This window comes from Ambystoma mexicanum, chromosome 5q, assembly GCF_040938575.1.
Source record: "Ambystoma mexicanum isolate Mex_15411 chromosome 5q, UKY_AmexF1_1, whole genome shotgun sequence".
In the NCBI taxonomy this organism is placed as follows: domain Eukaryota; kingdom Metazoa; phylum Chordata; class Amphibia; order Caudata; family Ambystomatidae; genus Ambystoma; species Ambystoma mexicanum.
In genome coordinates this window covers 669,578,273-669,605,272 of record NC_090933.1, presented here as the reverse complement: position 1 = coordinate 669,605,272, position 27,000 = coordinate 669,578,273, and the positions used below count along the sequence as shown (strand labels likewise).

General features: G+C 46.1%; 1 protein-coding gene across 2 annotated transcripts in view; it reads left to right on the top strand.

Annotated features, from left to right (window-relative positions):
• PDE7A (phosphodiesterase 7A) overlaps nucleotides 1-27,000 on the top strand; it is a 1,871,135-nt gene that overhangs the window by 910,143 nt on the left and 933,992 nt on the right. The gene's annotated exons all lie outside the window — the stretch shown is intronic.

Below are 27,000 nucleotides of genomic sequence, written 5' to 3'. Positions count from 1 at the left end.
AAAATGACCTTTCTCCTTTGCAAGAGAGTAAAATGTATGTGACATCCAGCTGACGTGTGCAAAGACTGTATGGAAATCATTACCATGCGGAGGCTTTCTGCATTGTGACAGAATAAACCTTTCATTATTTCTATAAAGTCTGCCCCTTTAATCTCTCCTGTATATATTTAAATGGTGACAACTCAAAAACCTAGTCAATTACATAGTAAAGCAAACATTAATTGTATTGTGTGTTTTGGGATTCGATAGCCAATAGTCTTTTGATGTTTAATGAAAGTCCTCATTTCCTGGAGCTATTGGTACCTAATGGTAGGCCAATGTTACCACTGACTCATTGAATGATGCTAGTGGGCTAGATACCGCACCTGAAGTTGATATTGCCACCCCAAATCCTCCTGCAGCTGCTTTGTCTAGAACTGTCATGGGTAAAGTGACAGATTACCTAGGCACGGGAAGACCGTCACTGCATTTGAGCACGATGAACTTACTGACATCCTCGATAAAGGACCTCCAAAGTATATTGTCCAACCGTTCCATACGGCCCTGAAGTGCAGAGTCCTGAAAACCTGGTAGAAACTAGACTGTGATGAATCCTGTGGAGTCATCACCGATTCCCCCGACAAAGCTCTCCTCCTGTGTGGCCAGTAGACGGCAGCCACTACCTACTACCTAAACCTGACCTTGGTGGTGGTATTATGAAGGAGGATCACATCTGAGGAGACGGCTGTCAGGCAGAGGTGGTGACCCATCAGGAGAGATGCAGTATTTTAACCTTACAAGGAAAGAAAATCTCATAAATTCTAAGTCTTTGATGACTTGTTGTCATATAATTCCCTCTCCTTATCAAACCCAGAACACCCCTCCTGGAAATCACTTTTGTCGAGATACTATTCATGCCTCACACATCTAACACAAACCTAATGTCTCCTGTTTCTAATGTTTTCTTAAGTGAAAGTTCTGAACAAAATCACTGTAGAAACCTTAGACATTACGCCAACTCCAACTCCCATAAGGCCCAAGGTACTGAGACGAGGAAGAGGAGTTGATGCAGATTGAAGAAAACTCCAATTGAAATGAGCAGACTAGCTGTTTTGGAAGATCACTAGTGTGCTGGAGATTTAAAAATGCTGTCTGCACTCTAACTTCAGAGAGCAAGAGAAGGAAGCAGTATATGAGAGGACCGCACCGGAGGAGAGCGAGAAGGCAACCCAATCCAGAAAGCAGCGCACAATCATTTGAGCTGCTTACCAGTGTGGCACAAGACCAGGAGAAGATGCTGCAGGGTTCACTGGAGAACCAACAGAAAATTGGCAGCAGCAACAGAGCTACCATAGACGCGATCGCACTGAGAGGCAGCAGTCTTTGACCCCAGTCGCAGAGAGAAGTCAGCGGGTGAGCCAGGAGCCATCCTGAAATAATTATTTCATAGATGCTTTCACCACCTTAAGGGAATTGTTTGGAAAAGGCATGTTTGCCATCCTAAAGGAATTGTTGCTTGAAACACACTTTTTGCTACCTTCAAGCAATTGTTGTTTGGAAGAGACACTTTCATCATTCTACCTAAATTAAGAGGAAGGGAACTACACTGTGGTCCCAAGGAGTTCTCCTTGGAGAAAGTTACTGCTGTTGGATTTTTTTATTTGTTTTGATCATGAACACTTTTTGCTACGTATAAGTTTAGGATATTTCCTCACACCCTTAGTTGAACATTTCTAGTGTGAGGGTCAGATTAGTATGTTTTGGAAACAATGTATACTTTTTTGACAAGTTGACACACTGATCTTTAGTTTTAGTTTGCTAGTTAGGGTAACACTCATTAGGATAGGCACAGAGAGGTCTTCATCCAACTCTTTTGTTTTAATAAAGATGTCTGCGGTTGAGAATATTGCAACTTTGTCTGCCTCTCCTTTCTGACTCCTCACAGGACACTACTCCGGCTGTCAATAATGACTTCACAAAAAAAAAATACAGGCCTTCTCCTGTGAATCCAGAGTTCTTGTCAAAGCATCCTACTCCGCAAAGTCTGGTGGTTCAGGCAGCCACATCTACCTCGAGCGCAGCTGCATAGGGATGACTAGAGATTTGAGGCCTTAGGAAAAGGGATGTTCTCGGCAAGTAGCATGGCCTTGAAGTCCATTAATGCCATGTTTGCCTTAGTTAAGTACACATTTACTTTGTGGGGGCTGGCTGCACTGACTGCACTGCACATTCCCAAAGGTCAGTAAAGGAAATTCTTTAGAGTTTTTACAGTCTGGCTTGGACTCGGCTGGTAGTTTATTGGGCAATGAGAGCAAGTACTGTTTCAGGCAGGTTTGCTTGGCTGCGCAGGTCAGGATTTGCTCCAGACGTCCAGGCAAGACTTCTTGATATTGCCTTTGATGGCTCCCAACTATTTGGCTCCAAGGCGGATGAGAGCTTAAAGAAGCTACAGTCTTCCAGGGCGGTAGCAAAATTGCTCGACCATTGCAGGGACACACAACCTCTCAGCATTGGAGGGGTTGGTCCATTCTATGTTTTTCAGTCGAAAGAACAAGAGGCCAGATTTATCAAAGGGCATAGAGAAGGTTTCCTCGTGGTGGACAAGTTATGTGTGGGGCTGAGCCTTCCCACACAGCCACAACACCTAAATCTATGAGACCTTGGTCCACAGGACATTAGCGGGGGACAGATTGACACAGCATTTGGAAGAATGGTGAAACATTATTTCCGATGCTTGGGCACTACAAACAGTAGCCCATGGTTACTGCCTCCCATTCATAAAAAGGCCTTTGGCTTGTCCACCGAGCAGTCAATCCCTTCAGGATGCGGATCAGCTCTTCTTACAGGCGATTCTCACCCTGTTAGGGAAAAGTGCAATAGAAAGGGGTTCCTGTAGCGGAGAGGAGCCAGGGATGATACTCCTCGTACTTTCTAATCACCAAAAAGGATGGGGACTGTGACCCCTTTTGGACTTGAAATGCTTGAACAAGTACCTCAGGAAGTGAAAGTTGAAGATGCTGCATAAGGCCCTTCAGCTCCATGATTGGATGGTGTCACTTGATCTTCAGGATGCCTACTTTCATGTACCCATACATTACAAACGTAGGAGGTGCCTGAGGTTCGTGATTGGCAGTTCTCGCTATCAGTTTCAAGTACTGCCTATCGGGCTCACCTCCTTTAAGGATCTTCACCAAGGATGCGACGATTCACATCTACCCAAGCCTGGACAATTGTCTGATCATGGTTCGTTCTCTGGAGCAAGCTCTGGAATATTGGAATATGTCAGCAGTAGCTGCCACTCTCTTCACAGACTGATCTTCGCCCTCCAGACTGATCTTCGCCGCTCCAATAAAATGAAGCTTTGAGAAGGTGACCCTTCTCAAAGCTTCATTTTATTGGAGCGGTCCTGGACTCGTCCTCAGGGGAAAGCTTCAGCCCTCCCCTCCCCCCTCACTGAGGTAAGAGCTCAACACATTTTGCAGATGGTAGAAAAGTTTCAGAGTGCTCAACTTCTTCTTCCCTTTGATTTCCTGAGGTTGCTTGGTCTCATGGCATCCTGCATTATTTTTTTTGCTTTTTTTTTTTTTTTATTACATTTTGTTTTTGATGCTTTCGCATCCTTACAAAATTATAAAATAATTCGCTTCAATTACATTTAAAGAAGAAAAATAACTTTACCTACATTCACTATACATGTTTGTAAAAAGACAAACCAGATAATTACAAATATCTACATTTAAGCATAGCTTACGAAAAAGAACATCCAAAATTGATTATTCAATAAAAATATGAATATCATTTTACATAAAAACATTTCATAATTCACAAAACAAATAGGAAAAAACCTCTTAAAAAAATAGAATCAAACATACGCATAAACCATGGAATTCTAGGTCGCTTCAGCAATGGATAGCGCTGCCTCGATAATTTTCACTAGGCGTACAGTCGCTAATATTATTGAATTACAAGAGCCCCACATACAACGTGACCATATTAATTCCCTTCATTAAACTGAGTGAGTAGAAGTAAACGCGTTAATATTTTTTAACCTTTCAGGTTCAAAAAAAGGACATATAAGAAAGAGATGTTTTAAGGTTTCAATTGCTTCGTCCTTATTACAGAATCTGCAGGTGGTATCGAAAAGAATGTTAGAGTTACAATTCCAATGTTTTGTTCTCGCTTTCGTGTGAAGTAAATCTAAGCGGAATCGCATATAAGATGTCCTAGTTTCAACACTTGGACAAAAAATGAGGTATTGTAAATGTGGCGATTGCTTGTGTCTAAATATCGCATATTCCTTGAATGATCCATAAGAAGATATCTGTGAGCAGGACTCAGCCCAATCATTCCAGAACAAGCGTTTATGAGCTGTTTTTAGTTTGAATTGTAAATCTCTAGAGGAAATGTTAATTCCGGCTAAAATGGTAAGTATGCGCTTATGGAAGTTTGCAATCGAAGCTGGATGGGATTCTCTCAGCATGACAAAGAAATCCTCGTATATCGAGTTTTCGAGAGGAAAACACATCTTTGCATAATTTTTCAGTATACGCCAATTGTGACGTGATGCCAAGGAGTTTAATCCTAGTTTGTGGCGTAAAATTGCATTCGGGAGATAGAAAGGTAAACCAAGAGTAGTTTTCCATAATTTAGCTTGCAATTTATTTAAAAAGGTGGAGAGATCTAATAAACATAGATCTAATCCATATAGGAGAATTGCCTCCACTTTTTTAGAATAGAATTCGAAGAGCAGAACCAAAGAGAACTTTGCAAAAAATTATTTTCATTTGGTTTTGCAGGGGAAGAACTTTTTCAACTAATGTTTTTTGCCAAAAGATAGCAGAAATGTTATTTGCAAGGGTGTAACCCAAGTAAGTAAACTGTGTGACAATTTGTATGTAACTGGAGTCTAAATGCCAGCAAAATTTGCGCACCTTTCTCCTTGAAGCCAGCACAAGAATATTCGATTTTGCGGAATTTATCGTCAAGTTGTTTGCTCTGCAAAAGTGTGGAAAGGTTTCCAGTTTGTTCTGAAGACCCGATTGGGTACTATCAAACAAAAGCACATTGTCAGCGTACGCTAACCACGAGAGTTGAAGCTCACCAAGTCGGACAAAGGAGGATTTTGCCGAGTCCCATAACCCTTCGAGATCTGATAAATATAGGTTAAATAGGACTGGCGCAAGATTACAACCTTGCTTGACACCAATTGCCGTTGGAATGGGCTCGGTCAGGCTACCATTGCTTAATATGCATTCTCTGAAGAATGTGTTATGATGTAGCAACGCAATGAGTGCTACTAAGGAGAGCGGAAATTTGAGTTCAGTAATTTTAGCCCATAGTCTGCTACGAATTACGCAGTCAAATGCGGCAGATAAATCTAAAGGACGCAATGAAAATCGGTCCATAATGAGGACCGTGCGCTTTCGCATTTAAATGCGCCAGTATAGTGGCATTTAATTGTGTCCCCATGTTTTTTCGGAAACCAGTTTGTACTTTAAGATACGATTTTCCGTAATGTGGGTTTCGACATCCTTCAGTAAGAAGAGTGCAAAGATTTTAGACGCCACGTCCATAAGGGCAATAGGCCTAAAATTAAGAGGGTTGTTTAACGGACCTTTTTTGTGCAACGGAATAATGATGGAACTAACCCACGAGGGCGGAAGAGATTTTAGGGTGAAGATTGATTGAAAAATCCTCAACAATACAGTGGCCCAGAATAACGGGTCATCCTTAATTACGCAAGGAGGCAGCTCATCAGGGCCGGCACAGTTTGAGGTTTTTATCTTAGTAATAGCAGAGAGTATGTCCTCAACAGACCATGGGCACAGTGCCGGGATGTGAATGACTGAATCGCTCAGGTAAAAGATATTTCTGTTCAAAAAAATCGAACCAAGAATTGCCATCTATGGCTGATTCCAGGTGTGGCTTGGAGTTTTTATTCGCTGCCCTAAGTAATTTCCAAATGTCTCGAGTACTATGCTTACAAATCAGGCGTACCATGTTTTGGTTCCCCATTAAGTGAAACGAGGTTCGGCAGCTTTTATGCTATATGTTTACGTACAAGTAATTTTTTAGCTGCCAAATAGTTAATGTAATCGCTAGTGTAGAAATTTCGCTTAAGGGTTCTCAATTCACTATTTCTCACTGCTTTTAACTTGGCGAGTATGTTTGCCAAATAAGAAGCCGCGGAGTTAGTGTTCAGTTGTAACTGCGCGGCTTCTGCTATGGCAGCTAGATGTCTTTGAATCATCTGCAGATTCCACTCAAGATTAGCCTGAGAGGGGTTATCTTCAAAGGCGGAATCAGGCCACCAATCCCGATTAACTAAAAATGTCAATTGTCTGCAAGTCGAAAAATTCCATCGAATTGACAAAGACTGACGATCACTCTGAACTAAGGCAAGAGCCTGCATTTTATCAAACAATTTATTTTCAGCAATCATGGTGCTCGAGAGTATGGCAATCAATCGAAGAGCGTGAATTTCCTCGACGCCAAGTTGAGCAGGCCTGAGGATGCTGTGGTTGTATCACCACAAGATCCCAGCTAGAGAGGAAATTTATCCATTTTACACCATTTGCGTGGGCAATTTTAAAGTGGTGTGAAGATTCATTTGACAGGGAACATTTGAAGAGGCATATAGATCTGCATTAAAATCACCACAGATCAAAACTTCAGCGGTGGGTTAATTACAAAAAGTTTCCATTAGTGTTTCATTTAGGATGGAAATGGCTTCTTCAATACCAAGGGTGAAGGGATTCCAATAAATAGATATCAAGACCACTCTTTTTGGACCAAAAATGTTAATATCAATGTCAATCATTAAAAACAATTGATTAGACACATTAGAATTGATTACAAAGACAAGGTCATTGTTGAGTAAAATGGAAATCCCCCCTACAGGACGACCAGCCAAAGGTTGAGTCGCAACATTTTGAATGACGGTAAAACCATCCAGAAAGAATTTGTTACAGCTCATGGTTTCTTGCAAAAAGAAAATCGATGGACGGTCTTTCTTACTCCTATTTGCAAAACATGTTAAAAGATTATTGAATCCGCAACAGTTCCAGGACTGAATGATGAGCTTGTTACATTATGAAGTCATCTTATCATTGGAGTTCGTACTTGTTAATCGTGATGGTGCTTTTGCTGCAGGCAGGATCCCCAAAATACCATTCAAAGCAGTAGTGAGAGAGGCCAGTTGTACTAAAATTGTATCGTTCTCAGATGGAGCAGAACCCGCATTATTCGCAGCAGTACAATTTTTTGGGATTAGAGGAGGAGTAAACTCCAAAAATTGCACTGCCTTTTCAAAGGATGGGAATGCTTGTAATTCGAATCCCAGAAAAAGCAAGTCAGTTTTATGTTCCCAAATCAATTTCGCTATGATAGGCGATATTACTTTGCACAACATGCGATTATTGTTAATCAGATGTAGCTTTATCCACTCTATATCTTGCAAAATTAAATTGCGCAGGGAAGGAATTTTATAGAGAGTGTTCATCAAAAATGAGTGGTTAATGGGAACCGCCCCGTTGATTTGCTGGTTACTGGACCATCCTATTAAAGTTTGTATTTCATCAGGGATTTCATTAAATGATCTTAAATCGCGATTGACAATGAAAAGAGGGGAAGAAGATTTAGATTCAGCACTGCACGATGTAATAGATGTTTGAACAGCCGCACCCTGGGGCAGGTTGTGCATTGCCGCTTGCTCTGCTGTGTCCACACTTGGACACGTGGACTCTTGAGACCTAGTCCCTAAAAGGGGCGCCTGAGGTAATGTGTGTGTGGATGCTTGGGGTTCCAGCAGGGGTGGCACAGACAGAGGTTGATGGATCAAAGCGTGAGCAACCATTGGAATAGGGCCCTTCGAGTAAAGAGCACCCATGTTGGAAGTACTGCTACCACCACAGCACGATGTTTTTTTATTATCTACAAGAGGAAAAAAAGTATTCAAGTTTGTCTGTGTTAATACACTTGAGGGTATAGTGCCTGCGCAACCAGCAGTTGCACCCACACTAATGTGATCTTCTAGTACATTCTCCTCAATAGGTTTAAGCACGGAGCAGCCCATGCCTTTCTTTGCTCTTTTTTGTGCTTTTTTAGACGATTTTAATTGAAGTGCCATTAAACTCTCTTCATTCAATTGACTAACATTAAGTTGAAATTCTTCATTTTCAATTTGAATGGAGTTCAACAACGCATCTGCTTTGTCAGAGTTTGTGGCTGAGCATTGCAAGGAGGAAACTGCCTTGCTAACCTTCGAGATGGAGGCATTGTTCATCTTAGATCTATTTCTCCGTTTCAATGCTCTCTGATATGATTTTTTCATTCTGCGCGACAGATGGTACCAATTTTTAGACGTATCAATTGCTGGGTAGACTCCTCAAGTAGATTCGTAAACGCTGAAGGACTATCGGGGGGGGGTGGGGCTCCGCAGAAGCGGTGACCGGAGCAATTGTATAATTTTTGAAGTAGTTCAGCCGAAAACAACTGAGATTTAAATAAAATGTGTTCAATTTGTAGAATTCTCTCGTGTTGAAGTTTTGCCACTTCGACTACGTCAATCTCTGGGGGATTAGATGTTAACGGCTTCTGTAAATTAGGTTTGGCCACTGCCTTCGCAAATGACGTTGGCATGCCATTTAACAGAAAGGTGACTTTGTCCGTTTGAGTACATTGCGATGACAAGGCATGCATTGAAGGATCCGCGGGCAAGCTCCTCTTTACAAGCTCAGCCATCCGTTCTGGACAAGTTATATGGAATTTGTGACACGCTTCCTGAGCTAACATAAACCCTTCGATTTTAGAGAGTTTAATGGAGTTTGTTAGAATTGAGTCTTTAATGTCTTTTAATAGCACATGAGTAAGTTCATGGCCCTTGTCAAGTAAATTTAGAATACGAGTAAGGACAGGAAATGAATGGAGTTCTTGTTCTAACAAATGCGAAGAGTTCATTAGGTGGAATTGGTGACAATAGAGAATGAGGCGAAGGCAAAGTAGTTATAGATGCCTGTGCCATGTATTTGTTAGGAGAAACATGAAGTAAAGGATCATCTAACTGTAGCTTCATTTGAAACTGAGATTCCGGGGTAGGCGAACTACCCGTTTTGCTTGGTGCAAAAGGATCTCTCGCATAGTTTCTAGAGGTTGTTAGAGAGTTAGATGGAGCTAAAGTGGCAAAAGGCATCGGATGAAAGTGCACTTGTTTGCGCAGTCCACAGGACGCTGTCACAGGGGTAGAATGACCTAATGAGAGGCTAATGCGTCTCTCTAAGGCAGCAATTACAGCCGGTGCAAGCAAAGATGTGTCCTCAATAGGAATATGAATATGGTCAGTCGCCTCCAAGCAGGTGTCTGCCTTAATATGTGTGTCGTTGGCAGTTTGTAAAGTAAAGGGTGTGTTATCTATTACCTCCAAATTGGAAGCAGATAACTCGGTATCAGTGTGATGGTCAATGGGTGTTTGATGAGGCAACTGCTCTACAAAGGTGAGCAATGGATCTGCTTGTGTAGAGACAGATAAAAATGATTGCTGACCTGTTGCAATAGCATACGGTCCTTCCATTTTAAATTTTGGGAACGTCTTGATCCCAGAAATTTTAGCAGATTCTTTTAAGCCGCTTACCGTTCCTTAAAGTAAGTAAAGGGGAATCCATAAAGCAGACTCTATTCCTTATTATAGATCAAACAAAATAGCGTTTTACCAATATGATAACTATGTGTAGCCTAGAAAAAAACATGCAAACAAGTGCTTATATATAGCTCTGGGGGCTGCTTACGGGGTTAGTCAGGCTAAAAATCCACCAATCAGGTCTTATCAAAAGCAACAAAGTTTACCAAAAAGATGCGAGCCAGACACCACGCGCCGCGAACAGCAAACAGTCCTTTGCGGTGCTTCGCAGTGCGCAGCGCGGGTGCGCTGGCGAGGTGTATTTAAATGTACCCGGAAGGGCGTTACCCAAGGTGTACAAGGCGTAACCAGTCCCCAGCACCTTGAAAACCGTGCAAAAAGATACAGATATTAAAGATTGTGCATATAACAGTCACAATCTATTGTTCAATGTGTGTAGTTCAAAGTCCATGTGCCTCAAGCCTCAAGAGGAGAGGAGGAGGCACGCTGAAATTCACCTGTTTCCTGTTCTGACGCAGGTCGGGCACAAAGCGGTGTCGCTGAAAAGGACTTCCTCCACGATCGACACGGCAGCTCGAATGAAGGGAGCGCCAGATTCCAGCCACAATGGACTCCTTGAAGAGTAGTCGGCAGCACAGCAAACAGTCCTTTGCCTTTTCATGGTGCCAAAGGCCAGTCTGAGGATGAGATCCCTCCAGTGGTCCCTCAGATCCCAATGATCGCAGCTTCCAGGCAGAATGAATGATCTTCTCCAGATTCCAAGCATGGTCATGCAGGATTTCCTGTGGTGGGCCTGCAAGGAGATTCTGATGAAAACCATTTTGGCAAACATGGCCGCAGATAACCGTAGTTACGGATGCCTCCCTCACAGGTTGGTGCGCCCATGCAAATTATCTGACAATCAGTGGTCGTTGGTCTCTGTTGGAGTCCAAACTGCACATAAACCTTTTAGAGCAGAGGCCATTAGAATGGTTTGATGGCCTTTTTGTCTTCTGTACGAGAGAAGAATGTCCATGCTCTACCTCAACAAGAGAAGAGAGGTGGTGTAAAGTCACTAACACTCTACAGAGAGGCAATGCAGCTCTGGTTTTAGGGACTGCAAGTAATAATCGTCCACCGTTCACCTTGCCAAAGAAGAGAACACAGCAGTAATGTTCTGAGCAGGCAGAGCAGTCTCCCACGATTGGTAGCAAGCTCAAGAAGTCCTTCTAGAGATCTTTGCCCATTTGGTGGACCCCTCAAGTTGATCTGTTTACATCCATTATCAACAAGAAATGCAACCTTTTTCTGCTCCATGGAATTTCCTCTTTGGGGAACGTGTTTGTAGAAAACTGGGAATTTCCACTCCTGTATGCGTTCCCACCAGTCCCCCTCATTCCTCATGTCATCAGGAGGTTGCGGAAGTACTGGAAGAGTATGATCCTGATTGCTCCGGACTGGGCCAGGAGGACGTGGTACCCGGAACTTCTGGACATGTCCAACTGCCCTCCAATTCTCCTTCCTCAAAGAGCGGACCTGCTCACCCAAAGTGGTCCCCTTCTCCACCCAAAAATCAGAAGCCTGAACCCTCACACCTGTTTCTGAGAGGTTGAGATACAGAGATTGGGACCTCCTGGAAGACGTAATGGAGGTGTTGCTTTCGGCCAGAATGCCAGCATCTAAAACTCTGTACTGCTGTCGATGGAACAAGTTTTGCAGCTGGTGTAGAGATAATGACATTGATTTGTTTTCTTGTGATACACCTTTGGTGTTCTTTCTTACTACATTTGGCCAATCGAGGGCGGCTGGTTTCCACTGCGAAGGGTTATCTAGCGGTGTTAGCCATCTTTAAAGGCTTGCCGGAACAGGGTTCTTATTTTAAAGTTCCCATTGTGCATCCCGTTTCTGCAAGACACCGGCAAGACATCCGACGGGCTGCACCCTAATACCAGAAATACGTTCCAAGGGGCACCTATACATAGCTCTACCGAATCCCCCCCCCCGACCCAGGTCGAGGGTATCGCACCTACCAGGCTGAGACCCGAGGAGCAGGGTAGGCCCAGTGATCCACATGTGAGAGTCTTAGACGAGGCCTGGACCCAGCCGGCTGGGCATCAGGCCGCAGGCACGTGGCAGGCAGCTTGACAAAATGGCCACTGCGCCAATCAGGAACACCCGTCCGACGCCATTCCACGAATTCGTCAAAGAACGAATGTCGAGAAGGGACTGGTCACAACCAGGTACGTGGCCTTGGTCTACTCTTCATATGCGCTGGGCAGCGTTCCCATGCGTCCATACGGACTGGGTACACAGCAGCTCCAGCAGTCTCCGCTACCCTGTTGGTAATTGTGTACGAGACCCCACACTTGATAGGTCCCAGCCCCACCCGAAGGGTCCCTCAACAGCAACTGTGGCCCTGTCCTTAATAATAGATGGATTAGACCTGGCCGACACATGGAGGGAACAACACCCAGACGCCCGGGGATACTCATTCTACTCCTCCCCACATGATCTTCATACGAGATTGGATTATCTCTTTGTGAGCAAAGAATACCTATCACAGATAGACGACGCAAAATTCCTAGGGAGAACTATCTCGGACCATTCACCACTCTTAATAGAATGGAATCACGCTGGCCCTAGAACCCCTATACCCATGTGGAGGATGCCGTCAGACGCCCTGGGTGACTTAGTGTTCAGGGAAGAACTACAGGACTTTATAGATAACTTCATAGAAGTAAACACCGGAAGTGTCAAATACTTGAGCACAATGTGGGATGCCCTGAAGGTGACAACCAGGGGGGAAATTATAGCTAAAGCTGGCGGCATCAAAAAACAGCTTCGGGTGGAATTAGACCATTGGGAACGAGAGATTGAGCAATCGGAGACGGCCCCGGTGAACACACACCAAAGAGAAGACACCCTCAAAACACTTAGAACCAAATGCTCACTGGCATGGGATAGACTAACCAAATTTGATTACGCCACCAAGACTAATAGGGCACACACAGAGGCTGATAGGCCAAGCAGGCTGCTGGCCTGGCTGTGCAAGAAAGAACACCCACGACACAACATCACCACGATACAGGACGAAGACGGCAACAAATTCCACACACAACAGGACATTAATAACACCTTCAAGCGCTACTATGAGCGCCTATACTCCCACACAGACCAAGTTCCCCAGGAACAGATTACAGATACCCTAGAGGAAATAGGCCTCCCTAGATTGACCCCAGAACAAACTGAGGCCCTGGAGGTAGATATCACCACGGACGACATAACTGAGGCGATCAAAGCACTGGCCGCCGGCAAAACCCCTGGCAGTGATGGGCTACCCGCCGAATTTTATAAAACATATGAAAGGTCCCTTACACCGTTACTGCACGAGGTTTTCCGAGAGGCATACGAGAGAGGACGGCTCCCTGACAGTATGAGAGAGACCCTCTTGGTCCCGATCCTTAAACCCAATAAACCCACCGATGATTGTGGCTCTTACCGCCCAATAGCCATGCTTAATTATGATGTAAAAATTTTGACGACAATATTAGCAAAGAGACTGGCCAGAGTCATAGGAGAAATCGTGCACGGCGATCAGTGCGGCTTTATACCAAGCCGCAACACGGCCATGAACTTACGTAGGCTGCAACAGGTTATAAACCAAACGCAGGACCTCGCAGACCCATGTGCACTGCTATCCCTAGATGCCATCAAGGCATTTGATTCGATATATTGGGAGTGGCTTGTAGCGGTTCTAGAAACTTTTGGCTTTGGGCCGGGATTCATTAGATGGGTCAGGATTCTCTACACGGAACCCAAGGCTAGGGTGAAAACCGGAAAATACATATCTGACGCCTGGAACATATGCAGGGGTACTAGACAGGGATGCCCACTATCCCCCATGCTCTATGTATTAGGACTAGAGCCTATTGCCATCTACTTTCGGAAGCAATTTTTTGATGCCGGGATACGCTTGGGGGGAGAGGATCACATCATCTCACTCTATGCAGACGACGTACTACTGTACGTCAGGGACCCACACAACAATGTACCCACAATACTGGACGTTTTAGACAACTTTGCGAAATACTCAGGCATACAATTTAGCAAGGCAAAGTCCTGCCTCTTCCCTCTGGCGGGCCTCAGGAACAAAAACGCATCGGAACTCCCTTCCCTGGGGGTACAATGGGAGACCACCACTTTCAAATACCTGGGCATACATGTGACACACTCCCCGGCATTGACGCACGAACGCAATACAAAGGCAGCAATCCCTGCCTTGAGAAAATCCATGAACTTTTGGGCAAAACTCCCCCTGTCCATGATGGGTAGAGCCTCAATAATTAAAATGATCGTCCTTCCTAGATTCCTGTACAAGTTTCAAAACATTCACTATTATATTAACACCTCTTTCTTCCGCCTCCTAGAAGGGATACTCCGCGATTTTCTATGGGGGAAAGGAAGGCGCAAAATAGCGCTCACCACCTTGGTCCTCCCGTACGACCGGGGGGGAATCCAACTCCCAAACCTGGAAAAATATTATTTGGCAGCACAACTTACCTTCGTGTCCAAATGGTTGGCTGATGACGTCACATCTGAAACTCCCCTGCTCCAGTCCTTGATCTCTCCAATTCACTTGAGGGAACTTATCTGGGCTCCCAGCCACCTGGTGCAAAATGCCCCCCTTATAGTAGCTTTAGGACGTAAAGTTTGGCGCAGGGCAGAAACACTCGCCCACGCAAGACACCAATACTCTCCGGACATACCGTTAATTTCGGATCTATGCAGTTCCGACTCTGATCTACAACACCTCAGATACTGGGAAAGGAAAGGGATATACACATGGGGTGACCTATACGCTGACGGCATCTTCAAGGAATTTGATAGACTACGCGAAGAGGCTGGAGTGCCCACAGGCCAGTTCCTTTGGTATCATAGGATACGAACCACAGCACGAAATAAATGGGCAACATGGCCAGAGGAACCAGACTCAAACCCCCTAATTACATTATTGTATAACCTGGGCGAGGGGGGGAAACCCGTGTCCCAAATCTACGCCCAACTGAGTGACATCCCTAACCCACGCAGCGCCGACCTGAAAAGCAGATGGGAAGCGGACTTGGGCCGGGAGATAACGAACGGGGAGTGGGAAAGGGCCCTAGAGCATCCTAGAACAGTCTCCAGGAACCACAGATTTAGACACATCCAACTGAACCTCCTACATCGGACATACTTAACCCCATCCAGGCTAGCGAAGCTCACCAAATCACCGCACTCTCACTGCACCTGGTGCGGGGCGGATAATGCGGATCTGATCCACCTGTTTTGGTCGTGCACCAGAACACAAGCCCTATGGACCACCGTACAACAGACAAGCGAGAAAGCCGGGTCCACGATATACAAATGGACTCCGGACGAATGCCTATTAGGAACGTACTCCAGACCAGCCAAACTTAAACACCTAGTCAAACTAATGGATATCATGTGCATACTGGCCAAAAGAACCATCGCAATGTCCTGGAAAAAACCTGCAGGGCCCCAACAAAAAATATGGCACAGGGAATTAGAACGCTGGACACAGGCTGAAACAAGGGCTTGGGAAGACAGCGTAACTAGATCAACGGACGCCTCGAGCACGACCCTAGCGGCCTGGAAAGAACTCATAGGATCCCTGTCTCATCCCTCGGATGATAAGCCCCCATGAAGGAAATAAACCCAGGGCACCTGATCCCACGATCAATGTCATCGAACCCCAAGAGCAACCGGCCTTCACCTCACCAAGTTCCTTCTAGCTCTAACCCCCTCTCCCCCCCTATCACCAGCTAACCTGATCCCCCCTGAACGGACATTCTGGGCCACCGTAACGAATGAAACACTCGGAGACAGTTACTGTTGAATTGTTAATTTGTTAGTTATTAATGTTAATGTTAATATGGATGTTCTCCCACGAAATACACACCATCCTTAATGATGTATATCTCTATGCCAAACTACAGCAACAACATTGTTAAATGCCAATAAACAAATTTAAAAATAAATTAGGCCAGTGAGGAGGTGCTCTTCGACAAATTCCTCAGCCTCATGAGGTCTCCGCAGATGGGGGCTATTCTCAATGACAGTCAGGGAAGTCCTCCCTGCCATGCTAACGGCACCACAGACGCCTCCATCGGGCTCGCTGACCCTGGTGCAACCACCTCCTCAGCCTCCAGTTGCAATCTCTGTACACCAGCCTCCGGCTCCATCTACCCATCCTCCTCCGGATCCGCAGGACACGGCAGAAGAGGAGGATCCGGACATGCCATCCTCAGCTAGGAACTTCCATGAACCTCTTGCTGGCCTGGAGGAGTACCTGGGCCTCCCTCAGCGCGAGGTCGAACAACCGGCAGAAGGGGTTCTGGCTGAAGTCCTCACAAGACGCCCCTCTGCCAACACGGGGATTCCACTGCAAACCGATGTAGTCTCCCTGGCCAAGAAGGGTTGGCGCAAGCCCCACTCAGTGCAGTACAGGCGGATGGAGGGGGATACACTCTTGCTCTCGACCCATCCTCAGCCACACTACTCGGTGATCGCTGCAGCATCACTATACTCAAAGCCTCAGGCGTCCTCAGCCTCCTCCTCTGCGGCGCTGCTAGGCAAGGAGGAGATGATCTTGGAGGCTTACGGCAAGACGATCTACTTCAACACCTCCTTGCACCTGCGTCAGGCCAACGCAGAGGCCATGCTGGCTGCCATTAACCAACGGTTATGGCGGGAAATTGCAGACTTCCTCCCGGAACTCCCCTCCCAATGCCAATCTCGCTTTAAGGTGGGGCTAGGTGAGGCCAAGCTCGTGGCGCACAACCTCATGGAATCCACAGTAACGCATACCGATACCTCGGGCCGTGCCATCTGCATTGCCATGGACATGAGGCGCACGGCCTGGCACTGGGTGACTAAATTCAACCCGGACATCCATGAGCGCATCCTAGATCTGCCGTTCAAGATGGGGGGTGGGGACCTCTTCCACTCCTCTACGGACAAAGAGCTGGACAAGAAGAACAGCTCACAAACGGCAAAGTCCTTGTCCATTCTTCCAAAGACCATGCTCCTCAGCGCAGGGCCTCCACATCTACCCATACCTCGACGACTGGCTCGTCAGGGCTATGTCTCCGGAGGCAGTTCTCCTGGGTCTACTAGCGGCGGTTCTGTTAACCGTGCCACACACGAGACTAAGGATGAGAAGGATTCAGCTTGCGGCCTAATGGAATCAGGAGCGGGGCTCACAATCCGAGATGATGAACGTTCCGCCATCTCTCCACCTGGACCTAACTTGGTGGTCCATGTACTGCAACCTACGGACGGGCAAGCCCTTCCGGCCGCCCCTTCCGCAGACCACCATCACCGCAGACTCCTCGTCCGAGGGCTGGGAAGCCACCCTGGACGATCTCTCGGTCCACAGCACCTGGACTCGGTAGGAGCAGGAATATCACATCAACTGGTTGGAGCTGAACGCCATCTGGCTAGCGCTCAGAGCATTCCTCCCACTTCTCAGGGGCACGGTTGTCCTCATCCAGACCGACAACTCGACCAACATGTACTATGTCAACAATCAGGGAGGCACCATATCCCCTCATCTGTGCAGACTGGCGATCAGCATGTGGGACTGGGCTTTGGAAAACGAAATTTACCTCTCGGCAGTCCACCTCCCGGGGGAATCCAACCTGGAGGCAGACAGGCTCCGCAGACTGGGAGTGGACAATTATGAGTGGCAGCTAAACGACTTCGTTACTCAGGAGATCTTCAACAGGTGGGGTCACCCCCAGGTGGATCTCATTGCCACCTGGCACAACAAGAAATGTCCCCAGTTCGCATCCGGGCAGGGCCTCGGCTTGCTGGGCGAAGCATTTCACCTACAGTGGTCCGGCATGAAAGCCCATGCCTTTCTGCCCACTCCCCTGATCCACAGGGTAATTTGCAAGATCAAGTAGTCTCACCGACTCATCATTCTGATAGCTCCATAGTGGCTGGCCAGGCCATAGTTTTCGGAGCTCCTCAGCCTCTCAGAGGTACCACCCATACACCTTCCAACGGGCCCTCACATCTTCTGGCACAGCAGGGAGGGCAGAATCATCCACCCTGCTCCAAGGAAACTAACCCTCACAGCGTGGTACCTGAGCAGGTAAAGCTTCGGCACTTCAGCCTCTCACAGGCCAATCTGGAAATCATACAAGGCGCCAGGAGCAAAGCCACCAGGGCCCAGTACAGGAGCAAATGGACCAGGTTCTGCCACTGGGCAGACTACAAGGGAATTGACCGCTTGGCTTGCTTTTTGGACAACATGCTCTCCTTTTTGGCACACCTCGCTCATTCGGGAGTACAGGTCGACACCTGACGTACTTACCTTGCAGCCATTGTGGCTTACAGGAACTCGGAGGAAGGCATGTTTTCCTCCTCCACCCCTATCGTCAAGAAACATCTGATGGGTCTCGCTACGCTCTACTGTCAATCTGGAAAAGTGAATACCCTTCATTTGAATGACAGACGTAACTTGATGGCCGAAGGCCAACCGTCTTATGCACCGAATTATAGAAATACAGACTGCTATGCTTGACCAACAAGCGGCCATTTTAAACGTAGCAAGAATCGCCATTTTGCTTGTTAACCATTGCTTATTGCTTTCTGTCTAAAACTGCTTTGCAGCTTGCAATTCTTGCAAATTCTGCTTACTCTGCTCAACTGTTAACATTGTTGTCTGAATATGAAAGGGCAAGGTCGCGGCACTGAGGAGTTCGTTGAAACTCCTCATGAGTAGCCCAGAAAGGAATGCCCACGCTCCCTCTCTGTAGCCTTGAGGGAGAGCTACAGGGTATTTAATCATTTCACAGCTGCCAGCCAGTCTCGTACTGTGGTAGAATATGTTAGAATAAAGCAGCTAAAGGCTTGAATTATGCTCTTCTTACGGCCCCCCTTTGCAAAACCCTTTAGAGCGTGTCGGCTCCCAGGACACGAATAGTACCTCATAGATAGTAAAGCTTGGAATGTGACTCTTCCCCCGTGTGCAGCTTGCTTCCAAGAACAGAACCACCGTGTTCTGTTCAACAACTAGAAGATGCCTCCGCACTTTCTAATTGCACATTGTTACTAGAATAGACATCGAAAGTGTCATAATTGTCATACCCGTCGGAAATGTCCATCGTCATCCCGAGTTCAAAGAAACTTAATAAAGGAGGGTGTTAAACATGACATAGCTGATTGTATGATATGCATTTTGTATAAATGTAACTGATGTACGTAATTCGCTATTTTGCGTCCCTCGAGGTCTAGAAAACCCACGTCGCGGGGCGTAAGACCACAGTTGGCCAATTGGGACTATTTTTGCTTGCAATAAACCCTAGCATTGGGAATTTGAACCTCGTGTCTGGCGCATCCTTTCGTGTATGGTTATTGCCTTGTTTCCATATCGCGAGGGACCCCTAGGGGCCCCTTTCACTACCCGCCGATCAAGAAACCGCACCCTGTGTGGGACCTTAATATTGTCTTGGGTGCCCTGGCGCACAAACCATTCGGGCCAATGGCTTCCGTGGACATTAGGCTGGTCACCATCAAGACAGCCTTACTAGTCGGGCTTACCTCGGCTCGCAGAGTCAGCGAGATTCAGGCACTGGTCGCCTCAGAACCATATACCACCTTTCACAAGGACAAGGTAGTCATGCGGACACACCTGGCATTTCTACCCAAGGTTCCATCTGCATTTCACTTGAATGTGGAAATGGTCCTTCCTATGTTCTTTCCCGATCCCAAGGACGAAGCACAGAGAGTGCTGCATTGCCTGGATGTCCGGCATGCCCTAAAATTCTACTTGGACAGGACCAAGGGCTTCTGCAAGTCGGATTTCCTGTTCATCAGGGTTGGCGGCTCGAGGCCAGGCTATCGATTACCAATGCCATGTCCCTTGGTAAGTCATAAGCAGGGCGGCCACTTGGGCCTCTCTCTCAGCTTTCGACAAGCATTACTGTTTGGATGCCGGCTCTAGATCTGATGCCGCTTACGGGCAGGCGGTTCTTAGGAACCTCTTCGCTTAAGGAGGGTCTCCTCTCCACCCTGGGGCTACAATCAGTTGTAATCGCCCATACAGTATGGAGGAAAGGGGACGGGACGTAAGAGTAATTATAAGTTACTCATCGTAGTGACTAACATACTCTTAGTCCATAGTCCCCTTTCCTCCATACGTCCCACCAACCTTCCCCCTAATACTGGTGTCATTAGGCAATGTTAGATATATTGTTGACGCGTTAATGGGGACTGAGGTGTGGCGCCGGAGGGTGGAGTCAGGGCAGCACATGCTCCCTGGGCCGCGCCTCCGCATGCCTCTGAATTTAAAGGGGAAGAAGGTTTTTTTCTGGTGAAAAAAGGTTCCGTCTCCCGTCCCTTAGAAGGGAAGCCCATACAGTATGGAGGAAAGGGGACTATGTACTAAGAGTATCTACAGTGAGTAACTTATAATTTTTGGCATAAGGCGGGTATCTTAGAGGAGAAGAAGTTTGCGAAGTCAGTGGGTGATGGAGGAGAGGCAATGGAGTGGTTGGGGGTAGGAGGAGAGAGGAGGCGGGTCAAAGTTAGAAAGATTCGGCGAGGGTGGGAAGATTGGAAGTGGAGAAGGTTAGAGAAGTAGGATCTAATAAACCACTGTTTACTACCTTTTTATAAGGAGAAGATGATTTTGAGGGTTCGTCCCTCATTTCTGCCTAAAGCGGTGTCTGACTTTTACCTAGCACAAAATAGCATACTACCTGCCTTTTTATCTGCATCCTTCCAAGGGTGAAGAGGGGCTACAACGGGTTTGACCCTGAGTTTTTACATCAACCGTTAAGACTGGACGACTAAATCTTTGTTGGATATACTGGCCATAGACTGGGTCAGGCTGTTACGAAACAGACCCTATCTCTATCCCGATGGATTATTGTGCGTATCCCTGAATGCTACAACTTGGCGGACAAGGATGTCCCTGATAGTTTGAGGGCACATTCCATTAGAGGTGTGGCTACTTCTGCTGCTCTTCAGATAGGCGTACCAGTGCAGGACATTTGTAGTGCTGCAACTTGGTCCTCACTGGATACCTTTACCAAGCATTTCTGCCTGGATTCTCTATCTGGTCAGGAGTCAAAGTTTCGGAAACTTGTTCTACTCTGCATAAATCAGAAATATATTCTCCTTTCCCACCTCCTGGTACATATTGCTATGCGAGTCTATATAATATAAGGAATACGTGGGAGGACACAATCCATTAGAAGAACAAATTACTTACCCCTGATAGTAATCTTTCTGATGGATGTTCCTCCCACGCATTCCTCATTGCCCTCCCAACCTACCCCTCTATCTTAGTGCAAATTTCCATTGTTTTCAAACATCCTCTTCGAAACATCTGGGTGTTTGGGGGCCTACGAGACGTCTGTGCATAAAGGGTGGGGGGGCATGAACTGATGCAATGGGCGCGGTGCATACTGTTTATACCAGTGTCAACATTCTGGTTGAGAGTGGGATGGAAGCCACAGAGGGACATTTAGTTGACGCACAGCGCCCTCTGCTGTAAGATGTTTCCAAAGCTGCTAGCACGATATTGGATATACCAATGGTGAGGAATATGTGGGAGAAACATCCATCGTAAAGACCATTACCAAGGGTAAGTAATTTCTTATTCTGTATCGTTTACAGATTGACATATGACTCAATAGCCTGCCTATTGCGGCACCTCATTATGAAATATTCATCCCATTCAGATTTGTTAGATAATCATTTAGGGGGAGATTGGGCTTAGCTTGAGGCACATCCACTCATTGCTAATAAATGCCAACATTATCTGGATGGGCTAAGGTTTTAAAAAGTATGTATGGCGTTTACTTTTGTTTGACTGCCTGCTGGAAATATTAGAAGTATGTGACAATGAAAGATAACTCCGGAAAATGGTAATTAGAGGGGTGTAACATTTTTTTTTCTTCCAATAAGTTTTTATTTGCAGTTTTTTAACAATAAAATGTCCAACATGGTTTCACGTCCGTCCCCCCGCTCCCATTTCATCCGAGTACCGTCCTTGATCTGGCACCGCTCCTTGGAGTTATTTTGGTTTGGTGTTGGAGGTCTCCTTTCGGTCTTGTTCGTGTTAGTTCACCAAAGTAAGTCTTTAATAGTTCGCCTTCCCCTGGGGTGTCTATTACTCCCAGGAGGCTCATAGACTTAAGGCACCATGCTCGGCGTGCACCCTCCCTTAACTTGACCAGGCAGTGCTGAATCTATTGTGCTCCCCTTGTATTGAATATGTGAGCCATTCCATGGCAACGTATCACCAGATTTTCTCTACCCATTCGTGGGCCTGTGGTAGATCTCTTGCCTTCTACTTCCGCGCCAAAACCAAAGCAACTGCCATCATGATAACGTTGAGTTTGCGGTTTGGCTTTGAAGCAATGTCCTGTAGGACCCTGTTGAGTTCTATCATTGCTAGCCCCCTGTTCCCTCTACTCTTGACCCCTACGACCTGCTCTATTACTTCCTGGATACCCCTCCAGTAGCTGTCAATTTTTGGGCATTCCCACCATATGTGGCTCCACGTACCCTCCCCGCCACATTCCATCCAGCAAAGTTGTGAAGTCTTCGGGTATATTCTGTGTAGCCAGCCTGACCGGTGTTAAGTGCCACTGAAATATTAGTTTCAGCCATATCTCTCTGACTTGGAGGGAACTCGATAATTCAGGCAGTTGCGCCCACAGTTTTGTCCACTCCATTTCCTCTATAGTGCATCCCGTGGCCTCTTGCCATTTATTCATATATGCTTTGGTCAGGGGGGGAGAGGGGTGTCCTCTGCCTTTTATGTGTTTGTATATTGGTGCAATCACTTTCCTGTCCTCGGTCTGTGTTTAGGAACTTCTCGAATGGGGTTAGTTGATGGATAACAGCTTCTTTCATGGAGGGGTGTAGTAGCCAGTGCCTCAGCTGAGCATAGCTGTACCTATGCTTTTCCCCCAGGCCGAAATCAGCCTTGCATTACTCCAAAACTTTAACCTGGTCTCCGTTGAATATGTCACTAACCCTCTGGCATCCCCCTCATTGCCAGGCCTCAAATGTGGGAGTTTTGTGTCCTGGGGTGAACTGCGGGTTTTCAAACAGGGATGTATATGGGGAAGGGTAGGTGGTCATGTGTGACCTTTTTACTGTGTAGCCCCATGCATCTCCTATGGCTGATAGGATTGAGCTACTATACATTTGCGCCGGTCTGTCTGCTTTGGGTTTCCACAGGATTCCCTCCAAGCCTCCCCTGCTACCGCCCTGTCCATGGGTCTTCATATTTTCCCCCGGTCGTCCTTTTGCCAGTCTCTGATGCCCCTCGTTTGGGTGGTCGTATAGTAGACCCTAAAGTCCAGTTCCCCCATCCCCCGACGGGCTGTTGAGGTTCTCATTACTTTGGCGGCTATTCTCTCAGGGGACCTGAAAAAAGGCTGGGGGAATGCGGATCGGGAGGGCCATAAAATAGTAGAGTAGTTGTGAGAGTGCCACCATTTTTAGGACATTAATGCCCCCCATCCATTTTATTGTCAGAGGGCCCCAGTCAATCAATTTAGATTTAAGCTTCTCCAGGAGTGGAGGGTAGTTTTCTTGGTAAAGGTCACCCACTGATTTGGCCAGTTTGATCCCTAGGTACTTTATGGCTTTATCTGCCCACCTATACTGGAAGATCTTTTTGAGATTGTGTTCTGCCTTGGTAGTAAGGGTGAGATTTAAGATTTCAGAGTTGTTTATGTTCACTTTCAATCCGGCTACTGCACCGATAGGAGTGTGTTCTGTGTGTACCGCCTCCAGGGAGATCTCCGGTTGGGCCACAGTCAAGAGCATGTCATCAGCGTAAACGGCGATTTTGTGGCTGCCCCCCCCTCCTAAAAGTTATTCCTATCATGTCTTTGTTGGATTTTATGGCTGCTAGAAAGGGTTCTAGGTGTAATGCGTATAGTATGGGGGACAGCAGACATCCCTGCTTCGTGCCTCTCCTGACCACTACAGGATCTGAGATTAGCCCGTTTATGGAGAGCCGGAGGAGCGGGTGTTGATAGTTGGCCCTGACTTGGCCCTGAAATTTGGGCCCAAATCCCATTTTGAGCACAGTTGCAAAGAGGAATCCCCACTCGACTCAATTGAAAGCTTTTTCTGCGTCCACTGCCACGAGAAAAGTTGGGATTCCCCTCTTATGGGTCTTCTCGATTAGGTGTGCAATTCTTCTCACTTTGTCTCCTCTCTGTGTCTGCCTCTAATGAAGCCTGACTGGTCGTCTTGAACTATTTTAGGGATAATCCATTCTAGTCTGGAGGTTAAGATTTTCGTATGAATTTTTGCATCAACATTTATTAAAGCAATGGGGCGGTAGGACTTGCAGTCTGTTGGATCTTTGCTTTTTTTGGGTGTTAAGATCACCTTTGCCTCTTCATTGATTTAGGTAGGGCTTTGGTCACTCTGTGGTTAAATAAGTTTGTGAGATGCAGTGTTAGGGTTTCTTTGTGGGTTTTCTAAATTTCAGCTACAAAGCCATCCGGTGCCGGGGATTTGTTCATGGGTAGGGAGTTTATTGCGGCCCTGACCTCGTCTTGTGTGATCTCCCCTTCCAGGGCTTCCCTCTCCTTTGATATTTGTTGCAGCTCAATTTTGTTTAAATGAGCTTCCTGGCGTGTCGGTGAAGGATTGTTCGAGCTGTATAGTTTGGTGTAAAAGTGCATGAGCCTCCCTTTCAATGTTCTTATTGTTAGTGCTAGTTAGCCCTCCTTCAACTTTAATTTTTAGGATTATTTTGTTCTTTTCTTCCTTCCTCAACATTCTGGCAAGAAGGTGGACTGACTTGTTAGCTTTGACATCGTATTTTTGCCAAAGGCGCAGCAAGTTGCGTTCTGCCGCCCTTGTTTGTATGAGGTCTAGCTGCCCTCGTATCGACCTGTATTCCCTTTTAATGGCTGGGGTCTGTGCCGAGCCCATTTTAGCCATTATATCCTTGAGTTTATCCTCTAGTTGGGCTTCTTCCAGCCTCAGCTCCCCATCTCTTCTTGCTTTTATCGCTATGATTCTCCCTCTTATTTTTGCCTTGAAGGTGTCCCACCATGTCTGAGGGGTGGAATCCTCAACTTAATTATTCTCAATGAATTCCTCTGCTGCTTCTGTTACTTCTCAGGCTAATGTTACATCTTTAAAGAGCAGGGCTGGGTACCGCCACCTCCCCAGGCCCGGTGGGCCTCGGCTTCTTTGTAATGTGAGGGTTATTGGAGCATGGTCTGAAAGTATGATTGTACCCAATATGATGTCAATTGCTTTCCCTAGCAAGGCTCTGGAGAGCCGGGTGTAGTCGATCCTTAAGTGTGACCGGTGTGCGTGCGAATAGAAGGTATTGCCCTCCCTGTCCCCTTCCAACACTATCCATGTGTCGATTAGTGCGAGGTCCTGGAGTTTCCGCTCAAGGTCTCCTGTGGTCCCTGGGGGGGTCTTACTCCTGTCGATTGTCGGCTCCCAGGCCATGTGAAAGTCCTCTGTTAGTATAATGTGTGATTTCGCAAACTTCTCTAAGCAAGTGAGGGCTTTTTGGAGGAATGCGTCTTGGCCAGTGTTGGGTGCATAAACTGTTGCCACTATGTAGGCCGCTTCCCTCCCTTCCAGTACTACTGCTATGTATCACCCCTGGTCGTCCCTTTCCTTTTTCGTAATGGACAAGTCAAGCCCGTCCTTTAATGCTATCAACACAATCACAACTGCAATGTATATATCAATACTATCTCACCCCAAATGTGGACAGACCATCACCTGATATCTTTCACTTAATCAACTAAGACTTACCTCACAGTTACCTATTGCCCCACCTACATTAACCAGAAACAAGATAAATATCACCATTGACAAACTCCTCTCCTATATCCTTCGCACGCTCAATTCTCTACCTGATAAGTCTGACCCCAGCCTCTTAGTCGAAGAATACAACAAAGTTATGAACACAACTCTTAATAACATTGCCCCACTAAAACTAAGAAATAGTAAACACAAAAGCCATCTTAACAATTGGTTTACCCCCATTTGAAAAATCTAAGATTAGCTATAGTGTGAAACGGCCTGGAAAGTACATCCTACCACAGAAAACAAATTAAACTTAATCAATATCTCACCCCAATACAAGAAGGATATCCTTTTGGCAAAACAAGAATCCTACAATAACAGAATCACACAAGCAAACTCTATTATGAAGGAGCTCTTTACGATTTTAAAAGAACTAGAAACTCCTTTCACAACCCAAGACAACTGTGTCAAAGACAAGACATGGTGCTCCGATATTCAGCATGCCTTTAGTCAACAAAGTCTCTAACCTTCAGAATAAAATTGCACAATAATAAGCTTCACTAACTTCGACACCTTCTAACAAAATACTTCAGCCCAAAACGAAACACCTCTCCCAATTTAACTTTTCCAAAGTCTCCACTAAAGAGGTTGAGAAAGTTATACTGAGTCTTAAACCATCTAATTGTAAGGGAGACCAATGCCCAGCACAACTAATTAAGGACGCTGCTAGGGATCTAGCACTGTTTATTACTAAATTTATCAATGCATCCTTCACATCGGACACTATTCCTAGCAACCTCAAGGAATCCTTGGTACTCCCACTCCTTAAGAAGCAAACATTAGACCCTGCTATTACTACTAACTACAGGCCCATCACCACAGTGCCATTCCTGTTGAAAATCTAAGATAAGGTAGCAAATGTCCAAATCCAGAGCTTCTTAGAATCCAACCAACTCCTAGTTTCTCGCCAATCTGGTTTCCGGCCATTACATGGCACTTATTGATCTTAAAGCTCAAATAGACAAACTAACAGATAATGGGAAACTAGCATTACTCCTCCTCCTTGACCTGTTGGCGGCATTCGACTTAGTGGACCACAAAGTCTTATGCAGTCACCTGGACTCAGCTGCCCATTTTTCCAGAGAGGCTATAGCATGGATACAATCCTTCCTTAGTAACCGAACTATGAGGGTCTTCTCACCATCTGCAGCTGCGGACCCTATTCCCATCACTTGTGGAGTGCCCCAAGGATCATGTGTCTATCCAACTCTGTACAATATATTCACCAAGCCCCTGCTTGATGATCTTGATCATCTGGGTATCACCTACACCAATTATGGAGATGATACTCAGATCCTCCTACTACTTGCTGGAGATTATGACAAGGATTTGGCCTAGGTGAATGGAAATTACAGCATTGTTCAGGCATGGATGGCTACCCATGGCCTCTGCCTGAACGATGATAAAACCGTCCTCATCCTGGGAGCTGCATCTCTTCTTACCAGATTGAGCACTGATTATTCATCACTTATCATTGATGGGAACTCTATTAAGGAAGCTAAAAAAAAATAAAAACGCTA